Source organism: Vanessa atalanta, chromosome W, assembly GCF_905147765.1.
Source record: "Vanessa atalanta chromosome W, ilVanAtal1.2, whole genome shotgun sequence".
Taxonomy (NCBI): domain Eukaryota; kingdom Metazoa; phylum Arthropoda; class Insecta; order Lepidoptera; family Nymphalidae; genus Vanessa; species Vanessa atalanta.
In genome coordinates, this window is record NC_061901.1 from 3,131,274 (window position 1) to 3,158,506 (window position 27,233).

At 39.3% G+C, this 27,233-nt stretch overlaps 1 long non-coding RNA gene across 1 annotated transcript; it reads left to right on the forward strand.

Annotated features, from left to right (window-relative positions):
* The first annotated feature begins 215 nt into the window (after positions 1 to 215).
* Positions 216 to 20,080, forward strand: LOC125075525. Its single transcript, XR_007120219.1, has 3 exons — positions 216 to 357; positions 2,063 to 2,068; positions 20,070 to 20,080. It is a non-coding gene; the product is annotated as an uncharacterized LOC125075525 (long non-coding RNA).
* The last annotated feature ends 7,153 nt before the right edge of the window (positions 20,081 to 27,233 follow it).

The following is a 27,233-nucleotide window of genomic DNA, read 5'->3' on the forward strand; positions in this document are numbered from 1 at the left end:
ACAACCACGAAAGTTAACATGTTTAAGTCTGTATAGATTATCTGTCAATATTTTTAAAATTTCCCTAAAAGACCGTCGACTCAACAAACTCAAGCCTTTCATTATTCAAAATATATTAAGAAAACAAAATATATTTAGTCTTTTTTGCATTTAGTACCAAACTTTTTATTATGGCAAACCAACCAAAAACCCGCGACAGAACACTGCTTACAACATCATAGTTGTTTTTTTTTCTGTTGAGTTTAATAATGAGGGATGTATCATCTACAAACAGTACAATGTCGCAAGTCTTATTTGCAAAATAAGGTAAATCATTTATATATATTAAGAACAGGAGAGGTCCTAAAATTTAACCCTGTGAACCCTTGAATTACACCCATATGCGCCAGAGCGCCATTTGATTTTGCACCGTTAACAACAACCTTCAAAACTATTTCATTAAGGTAGGAGGAAATGAATTTCAATGCAGGGCCCTTGATTCCATAATATTTAAGTTTTTCTAGAAGAATATTATGCGAAAACTTTTGATAAGTGACAAAAAACTCCTATAGCATTTTGTGACTTCTCCCACGCATCATAAATGTATTCAACAAATGCTATACCCGCATCAGTAGTCGAGCGATCTTTAGTAAAATCGAACTGTTGAGAATGCAATAGCTTATTCGATAAAGTATAACAACAATTGATTAAGCATGATTTTTTCAAAAATTTTACTTCATACTGGCAAAATAGAGATCGGTCTATAATTGTTTGGGTCATATTTATTACTGGACTTAAATAATGGGATTACTTTACTTAATTTTAATATATCTGAAAAAATACCAAATTGTATACATTTATTAAAGATGATAGCTAAATAAGGAGCCAAGTCGACAATTACGTTGTTAATAATTGTAACTGATAGATCCCATAGATCTCTGGTTTTTTTAAGATTTCATGTTTTAGAATTTTTTAATACATTATACTCTCAAAAGAAAATTCTAATTCATTCTGGGTAACGTAAAACTTAGCTAGCTTAAGTCTTTTAGTAGTATTCAAAGGAATACTAAAGAAATATTCCTTTGAATACTCTCTCGAATTGGTTGGCCACATCTAAATCTTCACTTACAATATTCCCTTTTATATTAAGGCATCAAACTTCATTCTGCCTGTCTCCGAACTTATAATATCCCAAGTATTATATTTTAAATATGCAACAAACGAGCTGTTTGACAAACTTGTTTAAATAACTTGGAATATATTTTAACAAAATTGAGAAATTTACAATTACGATTATATTTCTTAAGTTCATATAGCTAATATAATTTATTTCGACTTATACAGATAGCGGTAGTGGCCTAGTCTGAAAACTGTATTTGATCGTTTAGATAAAAATATTTTACCTGAAATATTTAATTTAATTCGTTTTCAATTAATTTTAAAAGTGAATTATATAAAAAGTTGGGATCGTTTGAGCTAAGAATTCAAATTTCGAAGGTTACATTGTATAACGTTATTGAAGTTAATTAAGCCTTTTAAAGTAATTGGCCTCCAAGTTATTTTCCGTTTCATGTGTTTATCTTTTATACCTATTGACACCAATTGGCCACAGTGATCCGATGTTAGGTCTGACAAGATTTCCTTATTAACGGCCTCACAATTACAAAACACGTTATCTATACAGGTTGCGGAAGTTGTTGATATTCTTGTAGGTTCAGAAAACATTTTAATTGAAGGACTGAAATAAATATTATGAACCTTGTACTTATGGAAGATTGCACTAAAATATCAAGGTTAAAATCTCCACAAATAACAACATTCTTTCGCCCAGTATAAACTCGCTTGAGGGCGGATCCTCCAGCACACATTCAAACAGGTTCAAATCTGATTGTGGAGGTCGGTACACGCACATTGATATAGTATGCTCGAGTTCCACACATGACAATTCAATAGTGCGTTTTATGGAAAGATCCACATTGTCTTTTCGGTCTTTACAGTTTATCTTCTGCTTTGTGTATATTAATGATCCTCCGTGCTTATTTTCTAAAGAACGCAATTGACAATTTATAATTGTTAATACTAGGTGGTAGTTGATGTTATAAGATCCATTGTATAATAAAAATAATAACTTAATTTATATTAACACTAATAATGGTAATAAATATGTAAAGATATTAAAATTCATAGTTTAAACTTAACAAAATGACAAAATCTATGCCCTCTTACTTGTGGCAAAGATCACGAAATAGAATTATTTTCGGAGTGTTATGAAACTCATGTTTTTTTTTTTATGACAGAGGTGGCAAACGAGCAGGAGGCTCACCTGATGGAAAGTGACTACCACCGCCCATGGACATCTGCAACACCGGGGAGCTTGCAGGTGCGTTGCCGGCCTTTCAGGAAAGAGTACGCTCTTTTCTTGAAGGTTCCCAAGTCGTATCGGTCCGGAAAAACCGCCGGCAAAAGCTGGTTCCACAGAGAGGTTGTGCGAGGCAGAAAATGCCTTAAAAACCGCGCTGTTGTGGATTTACGGACATCTAAGTGGTGCAGGTGAAATTTAGAATTTTGACGAGATGTCCGAAGGTGAAATTCAGCAGCCGGGATTAATCCGAACAATTCCTCGGAACATTCCCCGTGATAAATTCTGTAGAAGATGCAGAGCGATCCAACATCTCTACGCAAAGCCAAAGGATCAAGCAGATCGGAAAGGGCTTGATCGTCGATAATTCGAGCCGCTCTACGTTGGATACGGTCAAATGGAAGGAGCTGGTACTGGGGAGCACCCGCCCAGAGGTGAGAGCAGTATTCCATGTGAGGCCGAATTTGCGCCTTGTATAGTCTTAGACGATGAGCCGACGTGAAATACTGTCTTGCCTTGCTGAGCACACCGAGCTTTTTTGATGCCAATTTGGCTTTGCCTTCCAATTGACCGCGGAACTGAACGATGCTCAAAACATCGACGCCAAGTATTCCGATACTAGCTGTGGCGGCTAACGGAATATTCTCACACACAGTCGGAGATACGACAAAGTGTTTTTTTAGCAGTTAACGCGCAAACTTGCGTCTTTTTGGGGTTGAAATGGACTAGGTTTAGCTGACCCCAGTTCGAGACTTTGTTTAACGAAGACTCGATTTCAGACACAAGTTTGTTCCGGTTTTCTTCGACGTTTTCCCGAGAAATATTAGCACAGCCGGTGTATGAGGTGTCTACGGTGCTGTCGTCTGCATAGCAGTGAATATTACTGATTTGCAACAAGTCATTGATATGCAGAAGAAACAGGGTGGGTGATAGAACGCAGCCTTGTGGAACACCAGCATTGACGAATTTTAAGTCAGAGCATGCACCGTCGACAACGACCTTGATGCTCCAATCTGCCAAAAAACTGGTAATCCAATTGCATAATTTCCCGGGAAGCCCATAAGAAGGAAGCTTCGAAAGAAGCGCTTTGTGCCACACGCGATCGAAGGCCTTCGCTATGTCCAGACTGGCTGCTAATGCTTCCCCCTTGCTCTCAACTGCTTCCGCCCATCTATGAGTAAGGTAAACTAGAAGATCACCGGCTGAGCGACCCCGACGGAAACCGTACTGGCGGTCGCTAATCAGCTGGTGCTCCTCTAGGTACCGCAGAAGCTGGCAGTTTATAATGGACTCCATTATCTTGGAGAACAAGGAGGTGATGGCTATAGGTCTATAATTGGACGGGTCTGAGCAGTTGCCCTTTTTAGGGATCGGATGCACCAAAGCACGACGCCGAATGCATAGAATTGCCGGAAAAGACGCTTTAAGACCGGCGCCAACTCGGGAGCACAAGTCCGTAGCACGATTGGAGGAATGCCATCGGGTCCACTCGACTTATGAATATCCAAGGAAAGAAGTGCTTTACGAACTGCACTTTGCCGGAATTTGACCTCCGGCATTGTGGTATCACACCGCGGGATTGTTGGTGGTGACTTTCCTCGGTCATCCAGAGTCGAGTTCGCCGCGAAGAGAGAGCCTAAAAGATCAGCCTTCTCCTTCGCTGTATGGGCCAATGACTCACCGTCCTTGTGCAGAGATGGTAAGGAAGGCTGACAGAAATTCCCTAAGACAGCCTTGGCGAGAGACCGGAACGCACGTATTCCTGAAGGGAGGTGCACCAGTCTCTCGCCAATTCTGCCAATGTACTCCGTCTTCGCCTTAGCGATCATGTTTTTGAAGGCCCTAGAGTTATATTATTTTCTGAATGCGCTGGTATTTACATCACGAGACGCTGATGCGTTAGCCCAGTCTTGGTAGCGTTCCCATTTACGGCGTGAAGCCGTTTTGCAGAAACGACCAAACCAGGGCTGGGACTTGCAACCGATGGGGACCGCAGAATACGGAATGAATAGTTCCATACCCTGAAGTACCACATCGGCGATAGAGTCAGCAACAACGCTCGGATCATCCAGCGAGAAACAAACCTGCCCCCATGGGTAGGATGCAAAGAAGGACCGCATCCCATCCCAATCTGCTGACCTGTAGTGCCACACTCGGCGGCAGCCCACGAAACGAGGTCGTGAGTACCGCGCAACCGGCACTGTACTTCGGACGAGACAGTGGTCCGACGAGCCCAGAGGGGGATCGACGTTAACCTGGTAGCCATCCGGATGGGAAGTCAGCAGAAGGTCCAACAGGGAAGGTGTATGATCTTCCACGTCTGGAATTCGCGTTGGCGAGGGGACTAATTGTGTCAAATCATATGCTAAAGCGAAGTCGAGAACAGATCTACCCGCATGATCGGTAGTGCGCGATCCAAGCCATTCGGCATGGTGGGCATTAAAATCGCCAAGAATTACGATCTCTGCGGATAGGATCTGCTGCAGCACGGAATCTGTAGCCATTTGGACGTGCTCAACCAGTCGGTCGGTTTCGGCGTTAACGCTATGGGACCTTTAAATACGCACGCGTAGATTCGCGGATGGTCGTCGCAGTCTACACGCAGCCAGATAATCGATAGGTCCTGCCCTTCAAGGCTGCCGAGGCGTCGAGAACAGATATCATCTCTGACGTAAACGCACACCCCAGCTCGTGGTACAAAGGAATGTTCCAATTTGTACCCGGGGTAAGAGAGAAAAGTCGTATCGGCAGGAGAGGATATCTGGGTCTCGGTAAGAAAGAGCAAGGCCGCCTTCGCCGTCTCAAGGTGAAAGTGAACGGCGTTCAAGTTGGAATTGAGCCCCTTATGTTGCAGAAGTCCACGGTGAGGGTGGTAGGGGTTGCCTTATGATGCCTGCTCCGCTTGCCCCGAACAGTGGCGAGCGCAAAATTGCCCCCCCCCCCAGAATTCGGAGGGCAGCCTGGGCATCCCTGCTCAGGTTGTGTATGTCCTGAGCATGGATGCCCAGAGAGGGATTCTCCACCGCAGTCGCTGATGGTACCCTCCTGGGGCAATAAAACCAAATTCTGCACAACCATTATGTTTTGAGGGGGGAGGGGGATCGGGCCTCCGGGACTCTCACATACAGGACGAAACGCAGTAGCATAGCTACCACTTCATGCCGATTTTAAGTGAGAGAGTGGTACTTCCCCGGGCGTGCCGGCCCATTCGGCTGCAACCCGAAAGTATGCAGTGTGGCACTACCACAAGAAAAATATGTATTTTGTTTTAAAAAGTTTTTATCCAATGCTCTATGAAATTATTATAAAAACTCATTAATATTAGTAAATAAAACTCATTAATATTAGTACGGAATGATATAGTTTGTAAATCTCGAAAAGATATTGTGGCTCTCTCTATCGCACTGTTATATTCAGAATTATTTCGCAGTTATTGCAAACGTGTGCATTCCTTACTATTATAAAACTAATTGCAACTGCGTAGCGCAGTCAGGTTACCCGAAAGCTGTGTCGGCTCAGCCTGTTGGATCCCCAAATTCAAAATTTTCCTTCAATTTAAATCCACTCCTGAAACGTCCATCTTTTCCGGTGAAGCGATTGCGATTTTGGAAGCCATCCTTTTCGCCCACTCCTATGACCTTAGACATATGGTAATTCTGACGGATTCTTTGAGTTGTCTGTTGGCAATTAAGGAAAATCCGTTTCGTAGTAGGCGAAAGTTTTTTATCATCCTTAAGATCAAGGAGGCATTGTTTTCCTGTCACCAAAAAGGGGTAGAAATATCAATCGTCTGGATACCAGGCCATTCTGTTATAACCGCTAATGATGCCGCAGACTCATTCGTTAGAGCTGCTATAACAACCGGCTCTCTAGATCACTTTAAAAATTTTACTCAGGACTTGTCTGCTCTAGCGAAAACTCATCTGGATAAATCCAGGAACTCTGTTTGAAAAGTTTCATCAAAATCTAAAGGTAGTTTCTACGCGTCTCTACAACCAGATATTCCAAGGTGACCTTGGTTTTCTCTTCACAGGCAAGCTAACCACATGGATCACCACAACTATCTGCCGACTACGCCTTGGACATGCATGCACTCCCATACATCTTTGTAAAATTAGAGTCAGAGATCACTCTTTGTATGAATGTGGCCTAGACGAAGGTTCCTTATCACATATACTGTTTTCTTGTCCCAAGCTATACAATGATCTGTTTCGAAATATACAGTACAGTACAGTAGTACAGTATATATATATATATTAAATATATAGTTAACTCCAATTCTTGTGCATTGGAGTTAACTATCTAAACTAAGAAAGTAATGTTACATAATAATACAAAACTAAAGTGATAAAATATTTATAATTAATTGAATATATTACTAGAATCTTAAGAAGAGACCATACATATACAGGAATTGTGTGTTAACAATAAATTAATGAAGGCAATTACACAAACTAACAAAAATACGAAAGAAAGACACATGGAATAATTACAACTAAGTACATTTCAACTGAATAATAAATTAAGTATTATTTTTTAACTCTGGCTGCTCTCTTGGTCTTACTTGCTTCTGTAAAAGATGGTATTTCTTTATTACTTGGAAGAGTTACTTCTCTGGCTATATCAATAGAGGCAGTTAGATTAGAGAGATTCTCTTCAGAATCTATACGATGTCTTGAGCCATCGGGAAGCTTAACATTTCCTTCTAATGTCCAACAGTTTCTCATTCCAAGAGTTCTACGTGCGAGGAGAAACAGCGATTGGCGCTGATGAGTTAAAAACTCAGATATAACATAAGATGAACCCTTCAGGCCTGCCTTCTTCTTCCATACAGATGCCTTAAGATTCAAGTCGCTGAATCTTACAAGAATGGGACGAGATCTACCCTCAGTGCTTTTGCCTAGGTGGTGACAGGCAATAATTTTATCAGTCGTAGCAACATTTATGCCAAGCTTGTTAATACAGATGTTTGAAATAGTGTTTGGAAGATCTTCCTTACCTTTTTCGGGTACTCCATTGAATAGGATATATTTTCTTCTGTGCCTCATTTCAACATTATCAACCTCTTGGTGTATGTCAGCAATTTGTTGCCGTAAGATGTTTAGAATTGCCCAAACTTGTTCCTTGAAGCAACAGAATTCTTCATAAAGACTGCCTATTGAAACACTACTAACTGCCGTTGACTTGAGCTGCTTCTCAAATTCTGACATCTTCTTAAATAAAGATGCTTCTAGTGCTTTTTGAGGCTCAATCACCGTGTAATAATTTGCCATATTGTCAGAATATTGCTAGAGCTTAGTGTAATGTATTTGACATATTTTTGAAATATAAAAAACTGTTACACAAAGTGTTGAATATTTGAAAATAAAATAATAAAACGAATTATATATTCTTAGAACAGTGTTAAGTTGGGGCTCAATAGAATGAATGTCAATGTGTGACGATTTTCCAAAAGTCGTTATAGACGAAGATGTTGGTTGTAGGATCGAAGTATAAGCCAGGACTGTGTATGATACGCGTAATCTCTGACTCAGTTGAGCCATAGTGACATAAAATCTGAAAAGAAATTATGAAAGAAAATGAATGAAGAATGTGCTGGTTTAAGTAAGTTTGTATGGTATTTTACATGTTTGTGGCTATTTAATAGAGTGACATTGTGTTTCCCATTAATTTTAACAATTTTGTAGGTTTATAAAAGGCTTTTCGAAGCCTATGGTGATGTTTCAGATAAACCATGTTACCAACTTTATATTTTGGACTACATCTTAAAGCGGAAGCATAGTAATTTTGTTTTGCTGTTTCCTTAGCTTTGCTCATGAATTCTAAAGCTTTTTCTCTACTAATTCTCATTCTGTATTGAAGTGCTTGAACATATTCGTGGTAGGTTTAGCTGTTATTACTGTCGTAAAGAGTGTTAGGCAAGTTGGTTTATAACCGTAGAGGAGATCATATGGTGTGAATTGGGTAGTACTATTAGGAGTTGTATTAAAGGCGAGAACGGCTGTTGCTAGATAACAATGCCAGTCGTTCTGGTTTTCGTTTACGAATGATTTAAGGTACTCTTTGAGAGTGGCGTGGCTGCGTTCTAGTGCGCCATTTGTTTGAGGGTAGTAAGGTGACGTAAAGAGAGGTTTAATTTTTACACTATGGCTTGATGGGCATGCTTATCATAACCCTTCCCTTGAGGAAGTCTAGGTGGAGGAGAGCGGACAATGGTTTATCTGTATGATTTACTAGGACAGGGGGTGGATTTAGAAGGACTAGGGTTAGATGGGATGTATGTAGGAACAGAGAACAACTCTTTTGCTACCTCAGCGTAGGATCTACGGACATAAGGAAAGCGAGAGGCAACTTCCATACAAGTAATATTGTCCTGTCTTCCTCTCCTACCGTTGCTGAATCATTTTTAAAAAACAATGTGGAAGAATGTAATATTAGTTTTAAATTTAATACAGTAAGTGTAAATGATGTAATAAGTTCCTTCAGATCACTAGATATAAAGAAAACGGCCGATCTGCGGGGGATCTCTGTTAAGGTTTTTGCAAGTGGTAGTACCACACTGCATACCTTCGGGTTGCAGCCGAATGAGTCGGCACGCCCGGGGAAGTACCACTCTCTCACTTAAAACCGGCGTAAAGTGGTAGCTATGCTACCGCGTTTCGTCTGGTATGTGAGAGTCCCGTAGGCCCAATCCCCCCCTCCCAAACATGATGGTTGTGCAGAATTACATTACATTACCCCAGGTGGGTACCATCAGCGACCTCGGTGGAGAATCCCTCTCTGGGCATCCATGCTCAGGACGTACACCACCTGAGCAGGGATGCCCAGGCTGCCCTATGAATTCTGGGGTGGTCCTTCTTTGCCTACTACCCATGGGGGCAGGTTTGTTTCTCGCTGGATGATGCGAGCTTTATTGCCGACTCTGTTGACGATGTGGTGCTTCAGAATATGGAACTGTTCATTCCGTATTCTGCGGTGCCAATCGGTGGCAAGTCCCAGCCCTGGTTTGGTCGTTTCTGCAAAACGGCTCACGCCGAAAATGGGAACGTTACCATGACTGGGCCACCGCATCGGCGTCTCGTGATGTAAAGACCAGCGCATTCAGAAAGGAATATAACTCTGCAGGTCCTTCAAAAATGTTATTGCTAAGGCAAAGACGGAGTACATTGGCAGAATTGGCGAGAGACTGGTGCGTCTCCCTTCAGGAACACGTGCGTTCTGGTCTCTCGCTAAGGCTGTTCTTGGGAATTTCTGTCAGCCTTCCTTTCCATCTCTGCACAAGGACGGTGAGTCATTGGCCTAAATCGCGAAGGAGAAAGCTGATCTTTTAGGCTCTCTCTTTGCGTCGAATTCGACTCTGGATGACCAAGGAAATTCACCACCAACAAACCCGCGATGTGATACCACGATGCCGGAGGTTAAATTCCGGCAAAGTGCTCTTCGTAAAGCACTTCTTTCCTTGGACATTCATAAGTCGAGTGGACCCGATGGCATCCCTCCTATCGTGCTACGGACATGTGCTCCCGAGTTGGCACCGGTCTTAACGAGTCTTTTCCGGCAATCTTACGCATTAGGCGTCGTCCCGATCTCCTGGAAGACTGCTTTGGTGCATCCGATCGCTAAAAAGGGCAACCGCTCAGACCCGCCTAATTATAGGCCTATAGCCATCACCCCTTTGTTCTCCAAGGTAATGGAGTCCATTATAAACTGCCAGCTCCTGCGGTATCTAGAGGAGTACCAGCTGATTAGTGACCGCCAGTACGGTTTCCGTAGGGGTCGCTCAGCCGGTGATCTTCTAGTTTACCTTACTCATAAATGGGCGGAAGCAGTTGAGAGCAAGGGAGAGGCATTGGTAGCCAGTCTGGACATAGCGAAAGCCTTCGATCGCGTGTGGCACAAAGCGCTTCTTTCGAAGCTTCCTTCCTATGGGCTTCCCAGGAAATTATGCGATTGGATTACCAGTTTTTTGGCAGATCGGAGCATCAAGGTCGTTGTCGACGGTGCATGCTCTGACTTAAAATTCGTCAATGCTGGTGTTCCACAAGGCTGCGTTCTGTCACCCACTCTGTTTCTTCTGCATATCAATGACTTGTTGCAAATCAGTAACATTCACTGCTATGCAGACGACAGCACCGTAGACACCTCATACACCGGCCGTGCCAATATTTCTCGGGAAAACGTCGAAGAAAACCGGAACAAACTTGTGTCTGAAATCGAGTTTTCGTTAAACAAAGTCTCGAACTGAGGTCGGCTAAGCCTGGTCCATTTCAACCCCAAAAAGACGCAAATTTGCGCGTTAACTGCTAAAAAAACACCATTTGTCGTATCTCCACGATTCGAGAACATTCCGTTAGCCGCCACAGCTAGTATCGGAATACTTGGCGTCGATGTTTCGAGCCTCGTTCAGTTCGGCGGTCAATTGGAAGGCAAAGCCAAATTGGCATCAAAAAAGCTCGGTGTGCTCAGCAAGGCAAGACAGTATTTCACGTCGGCCCATCGTCTAAGACTATACAAGGCGCAAATTCGGTCTCACATGGAATACTGCTCTTACCTTTGGGCGGGTGCTCCCCAGTACCAGCTCCTTCCATTTGACCGTATCCAACGTAGAGCGGCTCGAATTATCGACGATCTAGCCCTTTCCGATCTGCTTGATCCTTTGGCTTTGCGTAGAGATGTTGGATCGCTCTGTATCTTCTACAGAATTTATCACGGGAAATGTTCCGAGGAATTGTTTGGATTAAACCCGGCTGCTAAATTTCACCTTCGGACATCTCGTCAAAATTCCAAATATCACCCGCACGATGTCCGAAAATCCACAACAGCGCGATTTTTAAGGCATTTTCTGCCTCGCACAACCACTCTGTGGAACCAGCTTTTGCCGGCGGTTTTTCCGAACGGATACGACTTGGGAACCTTCAAGAAAAGAGCGTATTTATTTCTTAAAGGCCGGCAACGCACCTGTAACCCCCCTGGTGTTGCAGATGTCCATGGGCGGTGGTAATCACTTTCCATCGGGTGAGCCACCTGCTCGTTTGCCCCCTATAACATAAAAAAATAAATAAGGTAGTCAATTCAATAGTTGATGTAATCGCACCCTACCTTGGCACTATATTTAATAATTGTGTCCTTAGTGGCGTGTTTCCTGAACTCATGAAACATAGTAGAGTATTACCAATATTTAAGTCAGGTAGTACATCAGATCCCAATAACTATAGGCCCATCTCTGTACTACCAACTCTTAGCAAGATCTTTGAAAAGTTAAATAACAAGTTGCTACACAAGAAACAATTTGGATTTACAAGGGGTCGCTCGACAACTGACGCTGGTGTTGAGCTCGTTAAAAATATTTACAGGGCCTGGGAGGAGTCACAGGATGCCTTAGGGATATTTTGTGATTTATCTAAGGAATTTGATTGTGTGCAACACGAAACTTTGGTCAGGAAGCTACGTCATTATGGAATTAGGGACACTGCACTCAGTCTTCTGATTTCGTATCTGAGCAATCGGATTCAGAGGGTTGATGTAAATGGAAAGAGATCTCTCGGGTCTCCAGTTACTGTGGGGATCAATTCTTGGACCATTTCTCTTCCTTGTTTATATAAATCTCTTAGGTGATAAACTCGAGATAGTATTGTTTGCTGATGATACTTCTTTAATCGTCTTTCTATATATGACGATGTGAACAATACTCTCTCTAAAATAGTAAATTGGTTAAGTGTTAATAATTTAATGTTAAATAGTAAAAAAGACAAAATGTATTAAATTCACTACTCACAATGTAAGATGTGTCAAAACGAGTATACGTTTAAACGGGGAAGAATTATATGTTTTAGAATCAACAGAGTTCCTTGGTATGACCATAGACTCTAAGCTCCAATGGGGCCTTTATATCAATAAATTGGCGAATAGACTCAGCTCTGCAGCCTATGCGGTAAAAAAAATTAGACTTTTGACTGATGTGGATACGGCTCGCCTTGTGTATTTCAGTTATTTCCACAGTATAATGTCGTATGGTATCCTACTCTGGGGTAATGCAACTGACATTAATACTATTTTTGTACTGCAGAAGAGGGTTATTCGTGCAATTTATAACCTTGACCCAAAAGATTCGTTAAGAGGTAAATTTAAAGAAATTAAAATAATGACTGTCGCTTCTCAATTTGTTTTTGATAATGTTACGTATGTACGCAAAAACATAAATGATTTTCCCAGAAATTGTGACGTAAATTCTATTAACACTAGGAACAAAAATAAAATTGTTACTCCAAGTATTCGATTACACAGGGTTAGTAACTCTTTTTTGGGGCAATGTATACGTTTTTACAACAGGATCCCAGAAAACGTTCAAAATCATTCAATTATAAAATTCAAAAGAATCGTTAAAGAGCGTTTGTGTGCTAAAGGATATTACAACACTAATGACTTTTTAGTTGACTGCACACCTTGGGAATGAAATGATCGCCTCCAGGCTGTTTCAAATAACTAATATACAGGATGACTGGTTAATTACTATCAATATTTAAGGAGAATACTCGGTACATGATTCTCATTCGAATTATGTAAAAAAAATAGGTACTTAATTTTTGACCAAATTTCCGTATAAATAAATAAAGTGTGGACACGTTCCCAGCCTTGCCGGCGGCGCGTGTGTCGCTACCCCCAACACCCGCCCCGTGGTAAGTCGGGCGAGCGCCGCCGTAAGGTCTGTACTTCCGTCTTCCCGCGCGCGCGCCTAGCGATCGATTTTACGCGTATACCTAATCTGTCGTGTGTGCGTGTGACCCGTTATTACTTATTAGTAATTAAGTATGACTTATCAATACACAAATGCAGAATACTTGGACATGGTTCGTGCGTATGCGCGTGCAAATGATAGCTTGCCGGGCGCAATCAATTTGTACCGGGAGATGTTCCCCAATCGTCGAGTACCTACGGCCAACGTCATCTTAAACGCTAATCAAAGATTACGAGACTTCGGACAGTTCCGTGTTCCAACACATGCCCAAGGACAAGGTGGAGCAGCATACTCTGTCTTCCTACAAGAAGACATTCTCGAGTATTTTGAGAACAACCCAGTAGCAAGTACTCGAAAGGCTGCTAGAAGATTTGGTGTATCTCAGTGGACTGTGTGGAATCTACTTCACAAAGAAGGGCTACACCCTTATCATTTTCGACCTATTCAAGAACTCAGTGCCAACGATCATGAGCCACGAATAAATTTTTGTCGGTGGTTTTTGCAAAACACTGACAAAAACATATTGTTCACGGACGAAGCTACGTTTACTAAGTTAGGTATTTTTAACGAACACAATGAACATTGGTGGAGTCATTCCAATCCATACGTTACGCGACAGGACGCTTATCAACACAGGTTTAGTGTTAACGTGTGGGCTGGTGTTTTAAATAACTGTTTGTTAGGGCCGTATTTCATCGAAGGAAGACTCAATGCTGTGTCATACTTAGACATTTTAAACAGTGCGGTGAATGACATGCTCGATGATGTACCACTGAGCAATCTCCAAAACTTATTTTATCAACACGACGGAGCACCCGCGCACTATCAGACGCAGGTACGTGAGTACTTAAACAATACGTTTGGAGATCGCTGGATAGGGCGCGGAGGGCCTGTGCCATGGCCAGCTCGCTCTCCAGATCTCACTCCACTGGACTTCTATTTATGGGAGGAGGTAAAACGTCTTGTGTATGCTACAGAGTATGTCAACAGAGAGGAGTTGAAATTAAAAATCACTAGTGCTTTCGAAACTATTAAAAGTGACCCATTCGTATTAAATCGTGTGAAAGACAATATGCGTAAACGTGCCGAACTGTGTATCACACGAGAAGGAGCTCACTTTGAACATTTGTTAAGGTTAGTGTAGTTGTATAGGTAAATAGGTAGTTTAATGATTGACAATTGTTGTAAATAAGTATGATTCCATTTTTAAATACGCCGGAAATACCAAGATAGGTAAACAGTTCATATTATTTTTTTGTGTCAAGTTCACACCATTTACCTAGTCAATAAATTGGTTGCTTAAACGAATGAAATATCTTGGTATTTTTGCCTGTCCTAAGCCAGGATTAAAGTATGAAGGGAATTGGATCATTTTTGTTTATCTAAGGTAGCCTGCTACCCTGTTAACACGCGGCGGCGCGCGGCGTTTGGATGTAGGTACACTACCGCGCGATAACTAAATGTACCTACCTACATAACTGTTTTGTGTCGATAACGCAGCTAGGGTGTTCACACGATGCGTAATTAATTACATAACTTTTGGTTAACTGTACTTAGAAGTTTATTAATATTTATGTTATATTAATTTTTATTTTGTCATATATGATCGTCAAATATCACGTCCTCAAGTATCGATATTAATTCACCAGTCACCTGTATAATTATTATTGTACATGCAAAATGGAAAAAAAAATATCTCCGCTAAGTTTCTTTTGCCGGTTCTTCTCAGGTCCGAGGTGTTAAATTCCGAAGCGGTGGTAGATTTTTGACAATCAATAACTAAGTGCAAACACTTTTATATTGAATAAAGATTTTTGACTTTAGACTTTAGACTTTGACTTTGACTGGTTTGGAATGTCGCTAGATTTAATATAAGGTTAAAATTTTTTACTAAATACAATTTGGCAACTTTAGGTAAATTTATTAGCATTGAGTAAGATATTTCATCCACTCTAGGATCACTATTTTTTTCTTTAATTATATTTTCAAATTCATGAATACTAAAATCAATTTCCAGTAAATTATTATTAGATGCAAAGCGACGTGAATCCAATTTAGTAAAATCAGGGTCGAGAGATCGTAAAAGTTTTACTTTGTTCTCCTCTTAAGTGGTATCTTTTCAAACCTTTAATCCACTGCATTGTCCTCCAAACTTGTTACTGTCGTATTTTCATCAAAACTATTACAAAAATTATGCCAATTATTTGAAGAAGCCTGCGTTATTAATAATCTTGCATTATCAATTTCTTTTTCTAAAATATCCAAGTTTTATTTATTTATTTATTATTTATTGCACCCAAACTTGAAACTAAAAATTACAACATTGCTACACAAAGTTGCATGAGGTGCAACAGGCGGCCTTATCGCTCAGCAGCGATCCTTTCTAGGTAACCTTTGGGCAGAAGATCATAATATTTAAATATATGGGAAGGGAACAGTAATTTAAGTCATAATATAATACATACATTATATAATAATACACAATACAAAGATAACAATAAATATATACTATAATAAATATTTACATAAATATATATATATATATATATATATATCATAAAAAGGAGATATAACAGAACAAAAAATTAACAACGACAAGGACTGCTTAATGCGACAAGTAATCGTCCTTAACCATACTTTTAAAAACGGCTAAGGACTGTGCGGGTCTTATAGTTAAGGATAATGAATTCCAAATTCGAGAAGCTTCAACAGTGAAGGACTTAGAATAATAAGAAGAAGAGTGGGAAGGAATGGAGAATTAAATTTTCATTCGAGCGAAGAGAGCGTTAATGAGTCTCCCTGAGGAGAGGGAAACGCTCTTTAAGATGGAAGGATGTCGCTAGATTAAAAAGAATAGAATAGAGAAGAGATAAAACTTGAGTATTCCTGCGAAGGCGAATAGGGAGCCACTTGAGTTTTTGGCGAAATTCGGAAACATGATCATATTTGCGTAAACCAAATATGAACCGTATACATAGGTTTTGTAATCGCTCAAGTTTATTTAATTGCTCCTCACTTAAGTTAGTATAACAAGTGTCAGAATAGTTAAGAATCGGTAGAAGGAGAGATTGTGCTTGCGTAACTTTAGTTGGAATGGGTAGAAAGTTTTTCAATCTTCTCAGTGAGCCAATGGAAGAGAATATTTTCATTTATTTGAGGTGCCCAAGAAAGGTGCCTATCAAAGATAACACCAAGATTTTTTGCTGTTTCACAGATTGGTATGCAAACGCCATCAAAAAGGACAGGTGGTAATTGTTTCCAGTCAATCCGTAAAATAAGTCTCGGGCTACCAATGATAATCATCTTTGTTTTTGTGGAATTAACTCTCAGACCATAAGATTTACTCCATTGACTTATGTGCATCAAATCTTTGTTTATTAAATCAATGGTGTCCGAGAGCCCGCTAAATTAAGTCTGTGAATATATTTGGAGATCATCTGCGTACAAGTGTTAAAGAGAAGAAATGTGATTAGTGATAGAGGAAATGAATATAGAAAATAATAAAGGAGACAACACGCCACCTTGCGGGACCCTAGCGCTTAGTATACACCAGTCTGAGTTACGACCATTAGTGTATACGCGCTGCCGACGCCCTCGCAAGTAACACTGAAACCAGTCAGTCACCTTAAGAGATATGTTAAGAGAACGTAGTATAGCTAGTAAAATGTCAAAATCTACAGTGTTAAATGCATTACTGAAATCCAGCAGTGCTAACTCTTTAATTAGCTGGTTGTCCATACCAAGTCTGATAACTTCCGTTATTTGAACGAGGGCAGTAGCTGTACTATGACCACAGCGAAAACCGGATTGGAAAGGATTCATAAGGTTTTTTTTGGATAGAAAGGGAGTCATTTGTTGATATATATGTGGGAATGTTAGGTGTGTGATTGAGAGGTACAATGTAAGAGCGAGAGTATAATAGTGTAATGATGACAGAGACAGCATGACAGAGGATTATTAGGTGTGAGCGAGAGGGAGAAAGAATAGACATGATGGCGGCACGACGTATTGAGGTGTAACGTACTTTTTTGTGAATTCGAAGCAAATAATATAAATTGTGGTTAATTTGTGGTTTCTTTCAACCCTACATCCCACAAATTGGGGGCTCGTCCGGGATCTTATAAAAGAAGGAAAGATTTGCGGTTAGTGTGGCAATAAATATAAATTCATCAAGAAAGTTCAGAGAGAAATAGATTCATCTGGTTCAATTATAGGTCCCATGGCGAATGCTGCATTGAAACGAGAAGTAATTCAGTGTATGATACATTACAAGCCTTTGCAGGTCAAAGAAGCACCATTGCAATTAAAGATTAACCTTAAGGATGACATTCCGGTGTCACAGCCACCTCGACGTCTGTCTCTTAAGGAACAAGAAATTGTGGAAGAGCAAGTATCTGAGTGGTTGGAAAAAGGTATCATTAGGGTAAGTTACTCTGAATATAGTAGCCCCCTGGTGTTAGTTAGGAAAAAATATGGCTCCACACGGGTATGTGTTGACTATAGAAAGATAAATTGTAAGATGGTTAAAGATAAATTCCCATTACCTGTTATTGAGGATTTGATAGACAAATTAAAGGATGCTAAAATTTACAGCGTGTTAGATTTAAAAAATGGTTTTTTCCATCTTAGAGTAAGTGAAGAGTCCATAAAATACACATCTTTTGTAAGTCACCATGGCCAATTTGAATTCCTACGTGCTCCATTTGGACTGTCTATCTGTCCCAAATATTTCATGAGATTTATCTCAATAATCTTCCGAGATATCCTAGTGAAGGGAGAAGTACTGATATTTATCGATGACCTTTTAATTCCAGCAAGAGATGAGGAAGAGGCAGTTAGAAGATTAAAGTCTGTATTAGCAATAGCTCAACAATATGGCCTAGAGATAAATTGGAAGAAGGCCAACCTTATTTGTCATGAAATTGAGTATTTGGGACACTTAATCAAGAATGGAGAAGTGAGGCCCGCTCCGGAGAAGACAGATGCTGTAATTAGATACCCTACACCAACTACTACAAAGCAAGTGCACAGCTTTGTGGGGTTAACTTCTTATTTCAGGAAGTACATACAAGACTATGCAATTATTGCTAAACCCCTTACAGATTTGCTGCGGAAGGATGTGAAGTTTGAGTTTGGCAAGAAGGAAAATATTGCATTCAATACTCTAAAACAAAGATTAGGGAATAGTCCAGTGTTAAAAATTTATAATTCTAACTTGCCATCGGAACTTCACACGGATGCATCATCTATTGCTTACTCTGCTATATTGTTGCAGTTGCATCCAGATGGATTGCACCCTGTATATTATATGAGTCGAAGGACTAGTGAAACTGAATCTAAATATTCGAGTTATGAACTAGAATATGGAGGCTTTAGCTATCATTGAAGGTGTGAAGAAATTTCGCCATTATTTGTATGGGATGCATTTCAAGATTGTCACGGACTGCCAAGCCTTTAAATCAACCTTAGAAAAAAAGGACCTGTCTGCTAAGGTTGCACGCTGGGTACTATTTTTGGATCAATTTGACTATGAAGTGGAACATCGGTCAGGGTCAAAAATGAGGCATGCTGATGCACTGAGCAGGCACCCCTATTATGTTATGGTTACAAACGGGTTGCAGGATAAAATTAAGACTGCTCAGCAAAATGATGAAGGATTGAAGGCTATATGTGAGGTACTTAAAAATAGCTCATATTTAGATTATTGGCTTGATAACGGACTACTGTATAAAGGTGAGCAAAAACTACTTGTCATACCCAAGAGTCTAGAGAAGGAGATTATTAAGCAGGTTCATAGCAATGGACATTTCGCTATTAAAAAAATGAAGGAAATTATAATGAAAGACTACTATATAAGGAATCTAGAAAATAAACTGGAAGAGTTTATGATTACTTGTATACCCTGCTTACTAGCTACACGAAAAGCAGGAAAGCAAGAAGGGTATCTGAATCCACTAGAAAAGGAAAGTATTCCATTGCATACACTCCATGTGGATCATATAGGACCTTTAACGGAGACAAGAAAACAATACAATTATATACTAACAGTAGTAGACGCCTTCACCAAGTTTACTTGGATATTTCCTACTAAGAGTACTTCTAGCAAAGAAACCTTAGATAAATTAAAAATACACCAACAACATTTTGGCAACCCTGTAAGAATAATTACCGATCGAGGAACTGCATTCACTAGCAATGAGTTCAAGGAATTTTGTCAGGAAGAAAATATTGTGCACGTTTCCATAACCACTGGCGTTCCCCGAGGAAATGGGCAGGTGGAGAGAGTGCATAGAACCATCATATCGGTTTTAACAAAGTTATGTTTACAGAACCCATCAGTTTGGTACAAACATGTCACCCGCCTGCAGCGAGCTCTAAATGGTACATATCAACGGAGCATAAATACATCACCATTCCAACTAATGATCGGTACCAGGATGAGATCAAAAGAAGACTTTGAAATTATACAATTATTATAGCAAGAAGAAATGGATCAGTATGATAAGGATAGGGAAGAGCTAAGGATGAAGGCAAAACAACAAATTCTTAAAGTACAAGAGGAAAATAGAAAAAAATATAATAAGAATAGAAAACCAAGTTACAAATACAAGGAAGGAGACCTTGTGGCTATTAAAAGGACTCAATTTGGAACAGGCCTTAAGTTAAAGCCTAAGTATCTTGGTCCCTATCGAGTGATAAAGGTAAAATGTAATGATCGATATGAATTAGAAAAAGTGGATCCTAACATGGAGGGCTCTAATAAAACTTCTAGCTCAGCTGACCAAATGAAAAGGTGGCCATGCCCGGATCCAGAATGATGAACCAGGTGATTCCTTAGAATAATAGAGACATATGGTAAATTAGGTTGAAACTGGCATTGTATTGTTGTACTTACCTTACACTTACTATTTACCTACCCTTAATATGTGATGTTACTTAGGTTTAATTGTGAAATTGTTAATAGTTTATTTAAGTTAGGTATGTAAATGTAGCAAGCACGCAACAGCTGTGTATGGAGGGAATGTCTGGGGTCAGACATGGTTGCAGCATGGCCGAATGTGGGAATGTTAGGTGTGTGATTGAGAGGTACAATGTAAGAGCGAGAGTATAATAGTGTAATGATGACAGAGACAGCATGACAGAGGATTATGTAGGTGTGAGCGAGAGGGAGAAAGAATAGACATGATGGCGGCACGACGTATTGAGGTGTAACGTACTTTTTGTGAATTCGAAGCAAATAATATAAATTGTGGTTAATTTGTGGTTTCTTTCAACCCTACATCCCACAAATAAGACGCTTAAATACTTTTGATAAGCAAGGAAGAATCGATATTGGACGGAATTCGGAGTAACTATTCGGATTGGACTTTTTTGGTACAGGGATTATTTGAGCATCTTTCCAGATCGTAGGAAATGTACAGGATTCTATCGACAAGTTGTAGGTCAATAATAATTTTACGGCTAATGCAATCTGAACCCACGGCATCAGAGTTGATGTCTAAAATGTTCTTCTTAACATCACATACAGTAAACTAACTAAAAGAGAAAGAAGGAATATTGGGAGTAGAAGACGCTGAAATATATATATATATATCTATATATAGAAGACGAGAAATGCTGTTTAAGATGATTTATATCCAGATTATTTAAATTTAGTTCTTGACGTGCTTTCCCAAGTGTTTCAAGAAATTCCACACTTTAGAAGGATAATTGTGGGTTAAGGACCGATGAATACAGATAGATATATATATAATACCGATGGTCCGTGGAAGACACGATAATTAAGTCGAGAAGTGAAGGATTGGAATTGGATTGGAAAGGAGTGTGTGACAGAGAGAGGAAGAATGTATAAGTTAGATGCAGATATTAAGGAGTTGAGTCTCAAGGATCTATAAACATTCTTGATCAGACAAGTATTAAAGTCACCCATCAATATAGTGTGGTTATATTGAGGAGTAAATTTTTCAAGAAGGTATTCTAGTGAGGGGAAGTAGTCAATTGATAGGCAAGGATTATAAAAAACACACAGTAGAAGTTTAAAATGGGAAAAAGTTAATTCAATAAAACGATGTTCCGCGGAAGAACCAGTCTGAGGTACTGTATGCTGATAATTTTAAAAGGAATGTAGGATCGCAGATACATGGCAACACCTCCACCGGTTCTATTGACACGGTCATTTCGAATTAAATGAAAACCCGGTAAAGAATATGACTCAGAAGACAAACATGGCTTAAGCCATGATTCAGAAACAAGAATAACATGGAGGTTTATGTTATCAAACGATGTGAGAAGGTCAGGGTAGTGAGCAGGAATACTCTGAGCGTTAATATGAACAATGTTAAAGTTTTTAGGTACGTCAGTAAAAAGAGTTAATAGGGATTCATTGAGAGAAGGAACACTTTGAAAGCTGTCGTCGCTACTGGCTGAATCAGAAGAGAGAGAAAGATAAATATCATTTTCATCTTGAACATGGCTATTATCAATCATTATACATATATATTAAATAATAATACATAAATAAGAATATAGTGAATTAAAATAAAATAAGTATATATATTTAATAAAAACAATATATATATAGGATAGTGGGCGGAATTAGACGGAGCGTCAAGAGGTCGGGTTCCCATTTTAAGAAACAACAATTGAGGTTTTAAATAACAATAGATTTTTATTTACAATAATTACATTAATAATAGTCTTAAAATAATTTACACACAATCTAAAACAACAAGCAAACAGACAAGCCAGTGACATATACAGCCAAATCAATATGCCGAAAGGCAGCGTAACCGCGTACAAGCGGGCAAGTACAGCTAACTAAATAGCGTAGCAAAGGCAGTCAAGCCTGAGGGGTAAACCGACAGTTTTGTCGAGAGCTAGAGCTCTTGCTTGAGTCGATCCTCGGAATCGACTGAAGACTAGCCAGTGAACACGGTATTTATACCCTAGCCCCTACTCCCAACAACTCTGTCCGTAGCGCGAAACGCCAACCACGTGTTTACCAAAATGTAAATACAAAGCAATTAAATCTGCTAGCAAGGTAAAAGTCACAAAATATTCCAATATGAATTATCGTTAATCAAGAACAGTCAATTTGAAGTTATTTCTATGTGACACGAATTAAACAATCGTTTATAATGTTTCATAACGCTATTAACAATTACCGAAATCGGAACTAGTCATAAGTCAATCGAAGATAGCTAGTAAATCATACCAGATATAATTAGGAATTGTCGTAAAAGATTTGCATTAAAAATCTAGCTAATTGTAATTATCATCGAGTAAACAACAAATCAATCAAGTTGGGTACTTTTATCATTACGTTGATGTGACGACTGACTCCGACACGGCCAGAACTGACGATTCACACGTCCTCGTGTAGTTCTGTAACAAAATATAACCAAGTAAAACATTGTTCGGTTTTCCTGACCAATAAATAACTAACAGATGACAACATGACTGAAAAATACTCCTACCCAAAAACAACACAGTAGACAGTGTAGTACAGCTGGCCACAGATACTCAATATATCACAAAAAGTCAAATAGACATCTAGGAGTCAAAATAGACATTCAAGAGTCAAGATAGACATCCATGAGTCAAAATAGACATCTAGGAGTCAAGATAGACATCTCGCATTGGAATCAAGATAGATATCCCGCGTAAGATTCTAATAGACATACAGGAGTCAAAATAGACATCTAGGAGTCAAGATAGACATCTCGCATTGGAATCAAGATAGATATCCCGCGTAAGATTCTAATAGACATACAGGAGTCAAAATAGACATCTAGGAGTCAAGATAGACATCTCGCATTGGAATCAAGATAGATATCCCGCGTAAGATTCTAATAGACATCCAGGAGTCAAAATAGACATTTAGTCATGTGGCTACTGCGTGTCTGCGATGGAACAGCTGTCATCACTATCATCATAATTTAAATCAACAGGGCATTGGGGCATTTTTCTTACACGGTCATGGGCATATTTGTAAGTTCTATTACCAGTAAGAGATTTTAACAAATACCTGTCACCATCTAATAAAGTTATAATCTTAAATGGGCCTTTATATTTGGGGTCTAATTTAGTCTGGTTTCTTTCTTCATTTTCAAAGTCACCAACATTAAATTTATTTGGAAAAGCCTTAGACTTGTCAAAACGAGCTTTATCACAATCGGCACTTTCTTTCATAGCCTGGGCAGCATGTTCTCTCTCAGTAGTTAGATTAATTTGAATTTCAGCGTCGTCTACAGCCATTAAGGATAGAGGTCTCGCTACTCGCCTTATCATCAATTCTAAAGGACTCGTCAAAAATCTTTATTCAATATAGAAGTGTTTACATTTGCTTATTGATTGTCAAAAATCTACCACTGGTTCGGAATTTAGCACCTCAGACCTGAGAAGAACCGGCGAAAGAAACTTAGCGGGATATATTTTTTTATTTTTTTTTAACCATTTTCCATGTACAATGAAAATTATATTTTAGTTATTTGAAACAGCCTGGAGGCGATCATTTCATTCCCAAGGTGTGCAGTCAACTAAAAAGTCATTAGTGTTGTAATATCCTTTAGAACACAAACGCTCTTTAACGATTCTTTTAAATTTTATAATTGAATAATTTTGAACGTTTTCTGGGATCCTGTTGTAAAAACGTATACATTGCCCCAAAAAAGAGTTACTAACCCTGTGTAATCGGGTACTTGGAGTAACAAGTTTATTCTTGTTCCTAGTGTTAATAGAATGTACGTCACAATTTCTGGGAAAATCATTTATGTTTTTGCGTACATACATAACATTATCAAAAACAAATTGAGAAGCGACAGTCATTATTTTAATTTCTTTAAATTTACCTCTTAACGAATCTTTTGGGCCCAGGTTATAAATTGCACGAATAGCCCTCTTCTGCAGTACAAAAATAGTATTAATGTCAGCTGCATTACCCCAGAGTAGGATGCCATACGACATTATACTATGGAAATAACTGAAGTACACAAGGCGAGCCGTATCCACATCAGTCAAAAGTCTAATTTTTTTTACCGCATAGGCTGCAGAGCTGAGTCTATTCGCCAATTTATTGATATGGGGGCCCCATTGGAGCTTAGAGTCTATTGTCATACCAAGGAACTCTGTTGATTCTAAAACATCTAATGCTTCCCCGTTTAAACGTACACTCGTTTTGACACATCTTACATTGGGAGTAGTGAATTTAATACATTTAGTCTTTTTACTAATTAACATTAAATTATTAACACTAAACCAATTTACTATATTAGAGAGAGTATTGTTCACATCGTCATATATAGAAAGACGATTAAAGAAGTATCATCAGCAAACAATACTATCTCGAGTTTATCACCTAAGAGATTTATATAAACAAGGAAGAGAAATGGTCCAAGAATTGATCCTCGAGGGACCCCCACAGTAACTGGAGACCCGGGAGATCTCTTTCCATTTACATCAACGACTAGCCTTAGTAACGCGGTGAGTTGTACAATTAAGAGCTAGTTGAACTTCCTCAATTGCGTCTTGCCATGAACGATCACTGGTTTCAATGGCAGTAAGCATGCTTTTTAAAGTTCGCATAACGCGTTCAACCTGACCATTGGCTCTGCAAGAGCCTGTTGCTGTCAAATGCAAGTCAATTTTATGGGAACCACAAAAATCTTTGAAATTTTTACTAGCAAAGCAACGACCTTGATCAGCAATTACTCTTGAAGGTGTTCCAAATAAGGAAACACTAGATTTCAAAGCTTTAATGCAACTTGATGCGTCTATGTGTAGGCTATGATATAGTAAGACATATTTGGTAAAATAATCTATCAAAACAATGACATACTCCTTAAGATCACTCTTTCCACTAAGCTTTCCTGTGACATCAACATGTACTGCGTGCCAAGGTATGTTAACTTTGGGAATAGGATGTAGTTCTGCTTAAAATCTTCCAGAATGAGACTTGGAAACCTTGCATGTGATACAATTTTCTACGAATTTTCGGACATATTTAACCATTTTATCAAACCAATAATGTTCGTAAACCTTTTCGAGAGTTTTATCCCATCCTAAGTGCATAATTGACTCATGGACGTGATTTATGACAGACCACCGAAATGCTCGAAGTACGATAGGCAATGAACGCGTTTGACCATTACGTTGTATTTTACGATACAGAACACCCGATCGCAATTCGTAAGTTTGAGCAACATCAGGGGAAAGAGAATTGTTTTTCAAGTTTGATATTATCAATTCTATTTCAGGATCACGCTGTTGTTCAGCCAAAAGCCAGTTACCGGACAGAGTTGTGATATCAACACGCTTTTATTTAGTCTTGTTGTCTAAATGACTGGATACGGGGGTTCGGGTAGTGGATTTCTAGAAAGAAAGTCTACATGATTCATGAGTTTACCTTCACGATAAACTATTTCAAAATCATATGCCTGCAAAAATGCCCACCAACGGTGAACGCGGGGTGTTAAATCAGCTTTATTCCGCGAGGCTTTAAGAGAGTTGCAATCGGTTATAACAGTGAATTTGCGACCCTGTAGATAAGTATGAAAGTGCTTAATGGCATTGACTACAGCTAGGGTCTCCAATTCATAAGAATGATATTTACTTTCAGTTGCAGTTGTCCTTTTACTGAAATATTCTACGACATGAAGCTTATTATCTACTTTTTGAAAGAGAATAGCTCCATAGCCATCTGAGCTGGCATCTGTGTGAAGCTCAAGGGGATAATCCGGGTTGAAAATCATCAAAACGGGCTCTTTCGTAAGAATAGAGATTATGTTTTGTCTAATACTTTCTAATGCATCATTCCATTTGAGAGTCTTATTACCGGCAGTTAACAGGAACAAAGGTTTCATGGTCTGGGAAAAATTTCGAACAAACTTTCGAAAATATGATGCAAGACCTATAAACTGTCTTAGCTGGTGAACTGTTTTAGGTGGCTCTAATTTAGTTAATGCTTCTATCTTTCGGGGATTAGGTCGGAGTTTACCAGCAGTGATATCATATCCAAGATATTCTACTCGTTGCTTTAAGAATGAGCTTTACTAAGGTTAAGGGTAAACCAGGCTTTAGTAAGTGATTCTAAAACTTCTCTTAGCCTGGAAATGCCTTCAGTAGGGTTTTGAGAGGGTATCATGATGTCATCAATGGAAATGATGACGTAAGAATGTACTAGCTCACCTAAGGCATTAGTAACTGCACGTTGGAAAACACTAGGAGCATTTCTCAAACCAAAAGGCATGGCCAAGTACTCGTATTGACCATCTGGGGTGACGAAAGCAGTAGCTTCAACACTATCGGGGTGAATAGGAATCTGGTGAAAGCCACTTGTGCAATCGAGGCAAGTATAATAGTTAGCACCGCATAATCTCGCTATTTAATCCGCTATCAGAGGCAAGGGGAACTTATCGGGTATAGTATTACTATTGAGCTCACGGTAATCTACACACATTCTTTCTGTACCATCGCGCTTTGTAACTAGCAGAATTGGGCTTGCAAATGGGGAACAGCTAGGTCGAATAATACCGGCATCTAACAAGTCACTTATTTTAGTTCGGACGAGCTGTCTTTCATTCGGAGTTAATCTGTATGGCCGACGTTGTACGGTCTTGTGTGGATCTATCAAACGAATTTTTAATTCTCCTGATTGTACTCGAGTTCGCGGCAAACCGACCACAAAAGCGTGAGAATACTCCTCCAGAAGTTCTATTAACTGCTTTTTATATTCGGACGGAATATCAGTATTGATATTATTAAAGTTAAGTGGTTCTGGCAAGGAACATTGTTCGACAATTTTATCTTTTGAAACATGAAAAGAATCTTTAGTCATATTTACACTAAATCCGTATTTTAAAACTTCACGTCCTATCATGATATCATGGCTTAAAAATTCATCTGCTATCACATGAAACAGGATTTCCAAACGACACTCATCGATTTGCACCTCACTTAATATTTGACTGCTACATACAACATTAGCATTCCCTACTCCTGATATGCAAACTACTGAACAAAATCGTTTGCCTGACAATTTACTCGAACAACTTTCACGAATGAGAGAACATTCCGCACCAGAGTCATAACAGAATGAAAGATTCTCACCGGATTGCGTTAGTACACCCATGACAGGTCGTACTTCGCAGGCATCAACACGCC